A 12,821-nucleotide genomic window follows, 5' to 3' on the forward strand; every position below is an offset into this window, starting at 1 on the left:
CTGTACCATACACAGAGTTCAAAAATCTCCTAAAGAAAATTGAGCCGGGCTGGATAAATATCAAGCCAATCAAGTCCAGAAGCATCTCCATCATCAAGGGAGGTCAGCTGTCTCACAATACAAAAGAGCATAGATGGCAACCAATACAGTCAAAACAGCCATCATGATTTGAACTGACAACATCTATTTCTTATCCAGAATTACAACAAAAATGGACAAACTGAGATGCCTCAGAGATCTGCTGTGCTATTTAATGTCAACAGTGAGGTGCATTGTGAGTCCCATTTAACACAGATGGTACGGACAGGTAATAAAGCAACTTTTCTTTTTTACCCATCTCTTCTTTACTTTTACCTCTCACTTCTTCTTCCTCCTGTGCTTACATAACCTATGACTCCTCCCTTCCCTTTATTTTTTTCACCTCTTAAACTGTCCTCATTCTCTTTGACACCTACAATATTTTCTCTGCCTTTTTTGTCACTCCTCTATTCTTCATTTTACTATCTACTCTTAATTCACCTTGCACTTCTCTTCCCACTCTTGTTCACACTCAGCCCCCTTTGACCACTCTCCTGTCCTGTCTTCTGTTCGCTGTTATTATTTCTCCCTCTTCTCTTACAGTAAGAGGCTTCCACAAGTTTCCATGGCCACGGTTGTCAAGGCAGCAGGTTGCACTGTATGTAAAAGGAGGTGAAAGAGAAAGACAATGATCATAAACACCTAAATTATAAAGCACATTCTAACTTAGAGGGTGGAAACAAACGATTCTCCATGGAGGAAAGCATTTGCACTGAAATAACTGTCATCAATACAATAAACATACTCATTTTAATCCACACAGCTTTATAAATGTATGTGTCAAATTAATAGAAACAGTACATACTCATCAAATTACAAATATTTAAAAACAAAACTACACACAACAACAATATTCTCAAAATAAAAAAGTAGACTCACCATATAAAAATATTTTCTTTTTGTTTAACTGGAAACACACAGTGGTGGTTATTAAACAGATCCTGGATGGTGTCATTACAGAGCAGGTGAGCAAACACCAGTGATTAGATCCTGATAAATTAATCAGGCGATATAAGCAGATCCAGTGACTATTGCTATCTGTTCATTTTATTGCTGACCTGCACCGATATTACTTGATTTATTCACCAGTAACATAATAGCACTTCATTTGAGCATCATTGCATTACACTAGCAGTTCTATTTCTGCCTGTCACGAGCAGAATGTGCTTTATGGTTAACGTAATAAATCTGTAAATGTATATCTAGCTTTACAGATTGAACTTGTATCTAAGAAAAAAAATCAGCCAATATATCGGTATCAGATTTCTTTTTTCCCAAAAATCATAATCTGTATCAGCCCCAAAAATCCCATTTCAGCTGGGCCCTAATAACGGTGGCAAAGTTTTCATTAATTACTACGTGAGGAGAAATCAGATAGCAACAGTTTAAGCGAGACAACATGCCACCGTTTGAGTGCTAATTGTTGACCTGCACAGCCAACAACCGGCTGTCAAGGAGAAAACTGTAGCCTGCTATAAGGGGATTTAACTTCTCAATTACCCTACAAGCCATAAACCTGCTTAGTTGTGACAGATTCATTCCTTTTAGTTTTAACATCAATTGGTCATGGATCTAACTTATGTTACTTACTACTAACTACGAATGACTACTTATGTCATTCATTTTCAGAGTTTTAATCAAATACATTTGTCATTTGATAACCAGCATGGCACCTGCCAAACGTAGACATTTGCTGATGAAATGTTATAAGCTACTCTACATTTCCATTGAATAACCATGATTAAGATAAATGATAACAATCTATAGGGTTTTTTTTCTTAAGGGTTTTTTAACTTTCAAATCCAGGGTTGAAGTGTCTCTTTTAATGTTAATTTATGGCTTAAGTAAATGTCTTAATGTCTGTATGTTAAGTTTGAACCCTACCTTAACAAAGGTGATGCCCTGACACACCACTAATCACAAACATGTACTGCAATTTTGAATTGTCTGTCCAAACAGCTAACACCTCATTCCCACACTGGATGTTGTGACCCCTTTGGCCAAAAGTTCAGTTTTAATGACTTCAAGTGTTACGAGGTGAAGGGTTCAGTTAACACCTCCTATTCGATTACACAACCATTGGCATACTATTGACCCATATAAGCTAAAATGTTTGCTCTGCCACAAGTTAGTCTATAAATGAAGCAGAATTTAAAATAAGAGGTTAAAGGTCACATACAGTATTATCCTCCTTTTCAACAAGTTTAAATAAGTCTCGGAGGTCCTCAAAACATGACTGGGAAGTATTTCAGCATACCCTAAAATATGTGTTTATTTGCTGAAGGTGCTTTAACAGGGGCACGTTTTGGCTCTTCCTCAGGTCCTGAACAAATTGTTTTTTTTACTTTTTCAGTATGCCTTTAAGTCCACCTTTTACAGCCCTGCTCAGAACAAGCTGTTTCTTTGTCTAAAGATTTAAATGAGCTCTGTTTGACCACGCCGCTCTGAAAGGACTTGGGTCACTTGGGCTTTCCTACAACATGGCTTGTTGTTTACCATGAGCAGGCCAAATTATAAGGCAGAACAAACACTTAACTGTTTGAGTGTCACAAAGCTGGGGGAGGGGTTACTGCCCTTTGTGATGTCACAGTGGTAAAATCTCAAAACAACCTGTTTGAGCACACTGAAAAGTGGAGCACGTAAAAGACTCAACCCATTTTTCTGTTTCTATTACTGCTTTTGAGGGTTATCCATCTCAGATGTTCACTACTGTCAATGGACTGAGCAGCACTGCACTTTATGTTAATCTTGTTTAGATTTTTAATTCAAAGATAATTTAAGAACTACAACCAAGTCCGTTTGCTGTTCAGCTCAAATTTTGATGAACCACGACCTGAATGAACCTAGACAAATATTCACAATGGTGGGTGGGAGTAATCAAGTAGCTCCCAAAAATTGGCCTACACAGGTATAATGACTGATCACAATGTCATGATCACATTAATTTTAACAGGCAAAATTCCAATATAATAGCATTAACATTTGTTTCTAAATTAAAAAAAGAGCAATATAAAACATTTTGGAGACAGTGTCACTGAACTTCCTTATAATTGGTTTATCCATGACATTTCACAAAAACATTGCATTTATTCTTAAGACAATAACAGATCAAGAGAGTTAAGTTTAAGTTTATGATAAGAAACATAACATAACAATCAGTCATTCTTGCATCTCAACTATATTGCATATCTACCATCCAAATAACAACAGCATTTCGACAGTTTTCAAACATCTTTCTTACAATATTTTTTGTCTCGCAAATTGACCCAATAAAATCAGTTAAAGCGTCTTACAAAAATGTCTATACCAACTTCACAACTGTGTGCATATCCTATTGTGTGCATATTCTCATTATGACACAAATAAGCTTATTAATACAAGAATTTGATAGTGTTGAGTAAAATCCTGATTAAGGTTTTATTAGAGGCAGTGGTGGCAATGACAATAAAAAAACACCAAGATGAAGGAACTGCAATTACAGATATTTCAAACAGTAACATAGTGACCAGCACAAGCGTGAAGTAGTCATAAATAAAGTAGACTAAACTGCAAAACTATTTATTGACCAACAGCCACACACAAAGATCCAACAAAAGTGAACCACTACCATAACACAAAATGTACAACCTTTCTTCAAAACATACAAGTTACAGAGATAGGTGGAGGTAACATGCCTCACTAAACTGACCATGAAAGCCTCGGAGGCCACGCCCACCACTCTAAAATTCAATGTTCTATGCAGTGACATAATCCAAGAACTGTCAATAACAACTAAACTACATTATTTACACAACAGCAGTAACAAACAATTGACCAGCATGTAGACTGCACAACCACAATCAGCATTATTGTGATGGTGGATAGTCAAAGTTAGAAAAACATAAATGTAAGAAGTGACATGGAGTGACCCACCAAATGAGGAGTGCAGTTACCACCAGTTAGCATGCTAAAGGTACTATCTGAAGCTTCACAGAGCGACCATACAAAAACAGACTTATTAAGAAAAACCACCATGCTGCTCGGCACAACTTCAAACAGGAAACAAACTGAAGAGAGCCATCCCAATCTTTATCTGCCTATCCAGATGGCTAACTTACCGAGCTAGTCTTCACTGTAATGCTGAGCTCAAGGGACCGTTCTGTATCACAAAAGACTAATGATGCAGCCTACTGCAAAAATCTGAAGAAGCATGCCCATACCTTTAGGATTACCACCAAAAACAGGCAAAGTTAAATGCAAAGTAGGAGTGGACTAATCAGGTTTAGTAGAAATAAAATATTCTTGCAAAATCGATGGCTACCAAAGTCAAGCTAAGGCTATACTTACATGTACTTGAAAAATGCTGTTACATGCATTATTCTGCTCCATACATCACTCACTGAGTAACTGATAAACAAACATAGCTCTTTTGTGTCTTGTATTATTTTGTATTGTGAGACAGGTCATGACACACAATATGAATGAAATTTAACAAAAAGTGACTGAAGAGCTGAATGTAACTGGGTGCATGTATGCAGTGGTGATTGAGTTTGGACATTGGCATCAAAAATTACCCCTGAGGCTGAAAATTTGATGGGTCAACCAACAGCCACGTGCTGCTCTGATCACCAATATAATCAATTGATTTCTCTCTGTATACTGGATACGTTCACTGTTAGTTAAGTTGCTTTGACAAACAGATAATACTCTTTAAGGCAAACTATGCCAGTGTAAAATAAATGACATCAAAAGTAATTATTAGCATTGCAATAATAAAATGCAATGTTATCTGCCAATGAAGGACTGTTGAGTTTCTGGTAGAGAAAGTTGGACAGATCCTGTGGCATATTTTCATAACTCCATACACAAACTTTCCTTGCAGCAAAATGTTGTCTCTGCAACACTGTGTGAAGATAAAATGATAAGTGAGAAGTTATGGTGGTGGGCCCACAACAATGAAACCTCTCCTGGTCGCTTTTAAGCTCCGAACAGTGTCCAGTGACCATTTTTTTTTTCTTTGAATAAAGTTAGTGCAATTACTTCAAAAAATATCAGATTTGTTTCACGGATCGAATTTTATATTTCACATCCAAACCTACATAATGCACCTTAAAAAAACAGACAAAGAGGACTTGCCATATATGTGATTACTCTACAACACACACAGACATACACACACTCACATGCTTCAGTGTGACCCTCATCTCCCTTTCCTTCCACACTAAACCTTTAATCCCTGACTGCGAGAAAGATGATGCAACCTGTTATTCTGTTCTCAGAATCTTTCTCCCTCTCTCAAAGACATGCACACACATGCAATAAATGATTGTAACTCGCACGTAAGCAAACTGTGTACTTAAATGAGTGTATGTAAACTGGCTAGTGTTGCAACTGATCACAGTTGATCCTTGATCCATTCAGACCTAATGGAAGTCAAATTTATCATCATGGTGTAAATTAAATGCACTGCTTCTTAATCCCTACTCAGTCTAAGCAGAGAGGATGCAGCATTGAAGTAATGCATGTAGGAGCCATGTCGATACACTGTACACATAGGACGAAAATGATCTAAAACATAAATATATATACTTTTAAATGCATTTTTTATGTGAGTTTTTCACAGACTTTGACACAGAAATTATTATAAGTATTGACATTTCATTGGGTAAGGTTACTTTTAAACAAATGGAGCACACTGCATAGATTGACTATTCTCCTTTTCCCTTTTATTGTGAGTTAATTTATCATGCAGACATCTGCTGGTTAATACGAGTGAAAACAATCAGAAACTTAACATGACTAACATTACTGAAGCCTGTAGCTTTAAACATTCTACAGATACACACTCTGTTATTCAGTCCTCTGGTCGGTCCCTAAACTCGTGCTCTGTTTATCGTTTTCCCTGTGCATCCCTGTGTTTCCCATGTGTTTCATTCCCTGTGTGTGTGCATGTGTGTCTGAGGGCACGGCTGGTGAAAACAGATCACACACACACCTGTAACTCATCTCCTTATCTGCCTCAGTACATGAACCCAGACCTCTACTTATCGCCAGATATTTCCGTCTACTTCAATGGTTGTTATAGCTACCCTAAACCATTTAGTCTAAGTAGTTTTCCCAGTGTCTCTTCAGGGATCTTCTATTTTTATAGGGCCCTTCTGATATGGGCCTTATAATTTGATGCAAGATCAAATTATAAGGCCCATCTTTATGCTCATGGAACAGTTTTATATTGTTTTGCTGAGACTGCACATGTAACAATCAAAACCTTACAAGAAGCACTTTATAAATGCAACAATGCACTCTAAATACATGCTCTATACAAGAGTCAGAAATATCACAGACAATAACTTGCTTATAACAAGATTGGAAGGTCACATTATTGAAATAGTACCTCAGTATAATTATCTTGGCATCTGGTCATCAGTCTTTCTCATTTAAATTTCACAGTGATACATTAACCCAGGATTACAACAGAAAATATTAATATTTGTACAGGCACCTATAACTTTCTTCTAGCTTATAATTGAAAAACAGATAATTGAAGCCCTCATCCTGTCTGTTCTGGACTACAGAGATGTCATTTATCGACATGCTTGTGCCTCCCCCCCAAAATCCTTAGACCCAGTTCATCATTCTGACCTCAGATTTATCCAAATATATATTTGACAAATATTCCACTCATTATTGCATCCTGTATGACAAAGTTTCTTGACCTTCTCTTACAGTTAGACATGACTGCTATTTATTAGTAAAACACTTACCAGTAATCTACAGGCATACATCCCTTCTTTATTAATCTGGGCTGATAATCAGTATCCGTCTAGATAAAATGACTGGCTAATGTTGCGAACCCCACGAGTTAACACTAACATTGTAAAAACATCCTTTGTGTGCTGCACACACCTGAACACATTACACAAAAAAAAGAGTCAATACAATGATTACCATGAGTGACCTTAAATCCTGATCAAATCACTGCGATCATAAGTGTAAATGTTAACTGTAGTTGCCAGATCTGCTGCTTATTCTTCTGGTCTTATCATCTATGTCAGTGATTCTAAAAGTGGGATCCCAGGACCACCAGAGGTCCGTGAACCATAGCTTGGGGGTCTGTGGAATAATTTCCAAAAATTATAAAGTGTGCTGCTGTATCATTAAAAAAGCACATCTACAAACAGAGACCTTTCACCAACAAAATCAGCTATTATGTCCAATACTCCCGCCCACTTTAGTTTTGTGCCAATAGATCAACTCTGATATGATGGTGACATGTCCATCACTTCAGAATGCATAACAACAACAAAAAAAAACCTCAAAACAAAAAACACCTTGGAGCCAACATTTTCTCAGTTTATAAAATGAATTACTTGGAAAGTATGAATGTGTTCATTTATTAATTATTTTATCGTTGCAAAGTACTACATAGTACATTAATAAATTGTATTAATATATGCTTATCAACATTAAAATAATTAGTGGGTCCTTGGAAAAATTTGTCACATAAAAGGGGTCCATGTTCTAAAAAAGATTGAGAACCCCTGATCTATGTATTTTGTCTTCTTTGTTTTTGTCATCTATTCGTTAGAGTATCATTGTAAAGGAGATCTTGCCCTCAGAGATTCCTCAAGAATAAATAAAGGGAAATGAATAATGCTTGCTGTAAACCATATAGCACACGGCTGGTGAAAGAGAACTTTTAGTGTAATTCAATGACACTCAAAGGAAATACTTTTTGACTGGTAAAAAACATGTAGTGATATTGGTATAAATCAGAGACAAAATCTGCCAATATCAATGGTCCCTTAACATTCTAATATCAGCCGATATTAATGGCTAGCCAGTTACTCAATTGGGCTCTATTTTTTTCCTTGTTCCCAGATCTCAGCCACAGCCTGCTCCTCATGTCAGCACTGCACCTGCAAACTATTTTACCCGTTTGATTCTCAGTCGGTCTACGGAGCTCAGTCTGTGCTATAATTTCTCCGATGTTTAGTCTCCTTCACTGCTCCTCAATCAGCCAGTCAGTCAGCACTTTGCCTGTACCCACCACTGTAATTAACCACATAGAACTCCCAATCCTGCTTGTGTGTCCATGAAATGACTCAACTCAGATCTTTTTATTAGGGCTGTAAGCATTAATGTATTAACCAATTATTTTCAATTAAAATGATGACTTTCCAACGTCATATGCAAATTAAAAATAATAACTCTTTGAATCATTAAATGATGACAAGCTGTGATGCAGACTTAGCAGAGAAAGGGAGACCTGTGCATCTGGTAAATATGGACTGAAATGATTACGTGAAATAAAACTTCCTTTGAACATGAGCCTCATTTCCTGCTATCATTATGTGGATTACCAGTCACAGAGCACACTGCAGTCACACTGGTTGAATTACAATGATATCATTGATAAAAGCTCAGTGTCATTAACACACAGCTGTTGCTTATGAAACATCTGTCTCCTCACTGGCTGCATTTGAACTCTGAGTGTCTCACAGGACCCTTCTGTATGTGTAGTGGTTTCTGCAATGAGCTGGACGGGCTCAGGTTATGGCTATTGTTATTGGCTGGGCGGCCTGGGCCTTAGTTAAATTCAGATTTAAACACCAAAAAAAACCCCTATATAAAAAGTTTGGGCTGTGTTAAAGGGTTCATCAGGCTTCTTTCATCTCAATGAGACACATTTTCAGTATTTAAAATAGTAAAACCCAGTAAGATTGAATTAACAATGAATAGTTAATAATAAATAATCACAGCCTCTACTGTAACTGAATAGGATTAACCATTTATTCAACTGACAGCATTACTTGTATTTTTTTTATCTATGGTTGCTCTCTTCTAAGAAAGATAACTTGAAGCAAGTTTTAAAAATGCATTTAGACTATTTGATATTATTTGAATCAATAAATGTGCTGCTACCTGTGATAATATCAACTGATATTAGCCTATCACAACATTATCAATATTGGACAACTCCAATATGTGCTGTTATAAGGGGTTTATTCAATTTAAGTTTAGAAGTTGTTGTTTTTTTTACATAATTGTTCATTTCTAAGTTTAAAAAACACCTTTCTTATTCATAAATGCTTCTGTTTAACTATAAAATAAATATATATTTTCCTTATACTGTATATTTCACAATTGTTCCATAACAACATTTGAGAGATTAATACATCCACCCCTTAAAACCAAATATACATCCTCAAAAAGATATCGCACAATAAATCACTATCAGGATTCTATTTCAAATTATTGCAATATTAAAACCCTTTACATTACAAATCTTGCAAAGTTGTACTGTTAATTTGTTTGTTTTTAATTTTCATTAATTATCCAAGACATTTTTAAAGAATTCTGTTCACTTCCACTTCTGCCTTTATGATAAGTGCTTTAAATATTGGGGGCGAGAGAATTTTTTTTTGGAGATGTTTTGAACATTAAATGTTGGATGAAAAACGATTTGAGAGTTGTACTTGTTGAAATTTAAACACAAAATGTATGGGCTTTTGAATGAGAGCATTTACAGTGTTTATTAAATCTCCCACTCTCCTCCTCTCAAAAAGCCCCTCCCTCTGTAAACTCATGCCCTACATCCCTCCACCTACCCACCAATCAGCACGCCCATCTCCCTTTCCCCTTTCTCTCTGCAACCTCAACTCATTTAGTGACAACTAATCCATCCAAGCCTAATCCCCCAGCCTCCTCTGACAAACATGCACACATGACTTTTTCACATGTGCGCACGTTCTCTCTCCTCCTGCACACTCAGTCCCTCACTGTTGCCTACATTTTCTGTACTCACTTGAACAATAAAACTGAAAACACTTGAGCAGCTTTATTTCATGTATTAATATTGGGAGGAGTAGCTTTACTTTAAATGAATGAGAGAGCTGTTGCATATGAGTGGGTTTCATACTGATGGACACTTTACATAGCAGCATCTGCCATCAGTGTATGAATGGGTGTGAATGGTTAAGTGTGACATGTGGTGTTAGACACATTTTCAGTAGTTAGAAGACTAGATAGGCACTGTACAAGCTGAACTCCACCTACTATATTTTTTGGTGGTAAAATAGATTTAATCATCTTTGGAAGGTTTGTTTTGTTTTTTCAGATCAAGATCAAAAATAATATAACATATTTGATAATACAAAATAAAGATTTACACCACAAATGAAAACTTTTAAAAGTGATCATACAGTGTGTGAAAACCAGCTAAAAGGCAAATTAAAGGTGATTCTATACTATTCTCATTTGTTACCTATATTCTCTTTGTGCAGCTTTTCACATCCTTGTCGTGTCAAACCTTCCTACTTCCTGCTTCTGTATTTCACACACACACATTGTACATCAGGCAGTGAGTGATGACCGTAGACTTGGAGAGCATGAATAATCCCCATCTGTTGAGAGAGCATGCTACGTTTCTGTTTCCGTCCCCCACACGCTTGCTCTAAATGAAGTCAATACACAAGCGTTTACACACAGAGAGTCACACACTATGCCCTATGAAGCTTAGAAGGTCCCTTCAGCCTCAGAGAAAAAGCCAGCATGTACTACATGCTAAAGGCTTTTTAAGGACATGGCTACACAAGGACAACACTTCTACCACAAAATAGTCCTTTCACTTTCGTGGCATTAAAGGTGTGATCTGAGGAAAAAGGATCTTCTGTTATGAAGTCTAAATCAATAGACACATTTACCAGTGCTTTATTTTTGTTTTGTTTTTGAAGTTTGTTGCTGTCTTTCTTAATAAACTACATAGGACTGCAGCCAAATAAAGGGACTGTGTCTAACACTGTCACTGTGAGTGTTAGTAGATAGAACCAATGCATCACTTGATTTTTGTCACTGTGCTCACAGTGCTCTCAGTTGAAAATAGTTCAACATTTAACAGACCGCTGCACTTGTCAATGTCACATCTCTCTCACTGACCAATCAAGATGGGGTGGGACTTCAGAGATCAGTTTTGTCACAACAATGGCGGGGGAAAAAACTTCTCTGACATAGCTTTTCGAGTGTACAATTTCCAGAGCGGCAGCTAATGTGAAGAAAGGATTCCATTTCATTATTTATAATTTATTTAACTTCCATTACAGAGCAAAAAATAAGCAGCGTTGAGAAGCGCTGTCAAACTCTAGTCATGAGCGCAGAAACAACCGTAAATGGGATTCGCAGGCCCTCACATTCTATTTGTCTTTTGCTTAAAGATAGGCTGGCTAAATAGATGAGAATAACAATTAGATTCTTATTCTCAACTATTGAAAAAGCTCACATACATACTTGTTGGAATTCTCACTACTTCAGTGAGTACAACTGACAGCAAAGCTAGCTCATATACGTCTGATATTTATCAGATACATTTTAACACAATGATTTTATTGTGAATGTGTCTGTCCAGGACAACTATCTGCTGAACAAAGTCACTTACAAAGATCTTTAGCTCTTTTCTTTGGGCTGTGCTAAACTATTTATAAACATTACATTACGGACAATATTTATTCTTGAGTGATCTCAGTCCCCCTCTGCTTCTCTCTGAATACAGTAGTGTTGGTGCATGCATTTTTAATGAAAATAAGATTGTCCTTTAAACGAAGACCCCCGAAGCCCGTGTAATAACTCAAACCACCTTTGTATGGCAAATGTGTTACATGCAGACTGATTACGAAGTTTGAATATGCTGCTGTCATTTCAGCACCACGGACAGCTCTGTAGGACGCGAGCTGTCACATGATTTATTAATGTAACCTCTATGGCAGGGGTGTCAAACTCCAGTCCTGGAGGGGCGGCTTCCTCAGACCATTAGATGTCTCCCTGCTTGGACGCAGCTGAATCCAATGAGTGACTCGTTATCAGGCTTCTGCAGAGCTTGATGACAACACATTGGTTTAAAGCAGGTGTGTTAGAGCAGGGAGACGTCTAAAAGTCTGAGGAAGCCGGCATTCTGTATGAAAGTACGGTGAAAAGACAAAATAATCTAAATGTGAATGCAGGAAGTGAAGATCATTATTAGTTAGCAGCAGGGCTGTCTTATCTTATCTTAATGCTGTGATGCAGCTACAGGTCCAGTGAGGACAGGTTTTAAATATGAGGAATTTGTAAATTTATCATCATTCGATTTCAGAGATAGTCATGAAAGTCCAAATAAATAACACACTTTGAAAGCTCTCAAGTTTAATCCTCACAGGACTTACAGAGTGACACCCTAAACTTTGAAAGGACACAGAGGTTAATAACAACAGCTGGTAGAGAAATATTGCCGGATTTGAAACAGTCCTCTTGTGTTATTAACCTTTCAAGTCAGTATGCTTTATTATGTTTTCACTAAATCAGTTGGTTCCGCCTAACATATTCTATGATAATGGCACAAAAGCTCGGTAACACTTTTTTTTCTGGTGAAAAAACATTATGTGGTCATGGGATGCAAAACCCAGAAATAAGCTCATTAGTATGATAAGCCACCTTAACCATATAATAGGTTTTTCCCATTCGCCATGTTTTCCCACCCCCTCAGTCACTTCATGCTTTAAACGGGTCTGGACTCTAGTTGGGAGGCTTTACTGAAAGAACTTTTTTCTCTGTGTGGATTTTACTCGGAGCTCTTTTTAAGTATGAACTTACACAGCACTGATTAAAAGTCTTATTTTGATGCAGCAAAAAGCACATCTGGTAGCACCAAACAACACCATCTATTCACCTTTGTGCTACTCTCAAAACATGCTACATCAACAAGGTATGAACTACGTGCATGTTTGTTTTCT

The 12,821-nt window shown here is 37.0% G+C and overlaps 1 protein-coding gene across 6 annotated transcripts in view; it reads right to left on the reverse strand.

Annotated features, from left to right (window-relative positions):
• cacna1db (calcium channel, voltage-dependent, L type, alpha 1D subunit, b) overlaps positions 1 to 12,821 on the reverse strand; it is a 63,569-nt gene that overhangs the window by 46,578 nt on the left and 4,170 nt on the right. The gene's annotated exons all lie outside the window — the stretch shown is intronic.

The sequence above is a fragment of the Symphodus melops genome (genome assembly GCF_947650265.1).
Source record: "Symphodus melops genome assembly, chromosome: 13".
Taxonomy (NCBI): domain Eukaryota; kingdom Metazoa; phylum Chordata; class Actinopteri; order Labriformes; family Labridae; genus Symphodus; species Symphodus melops.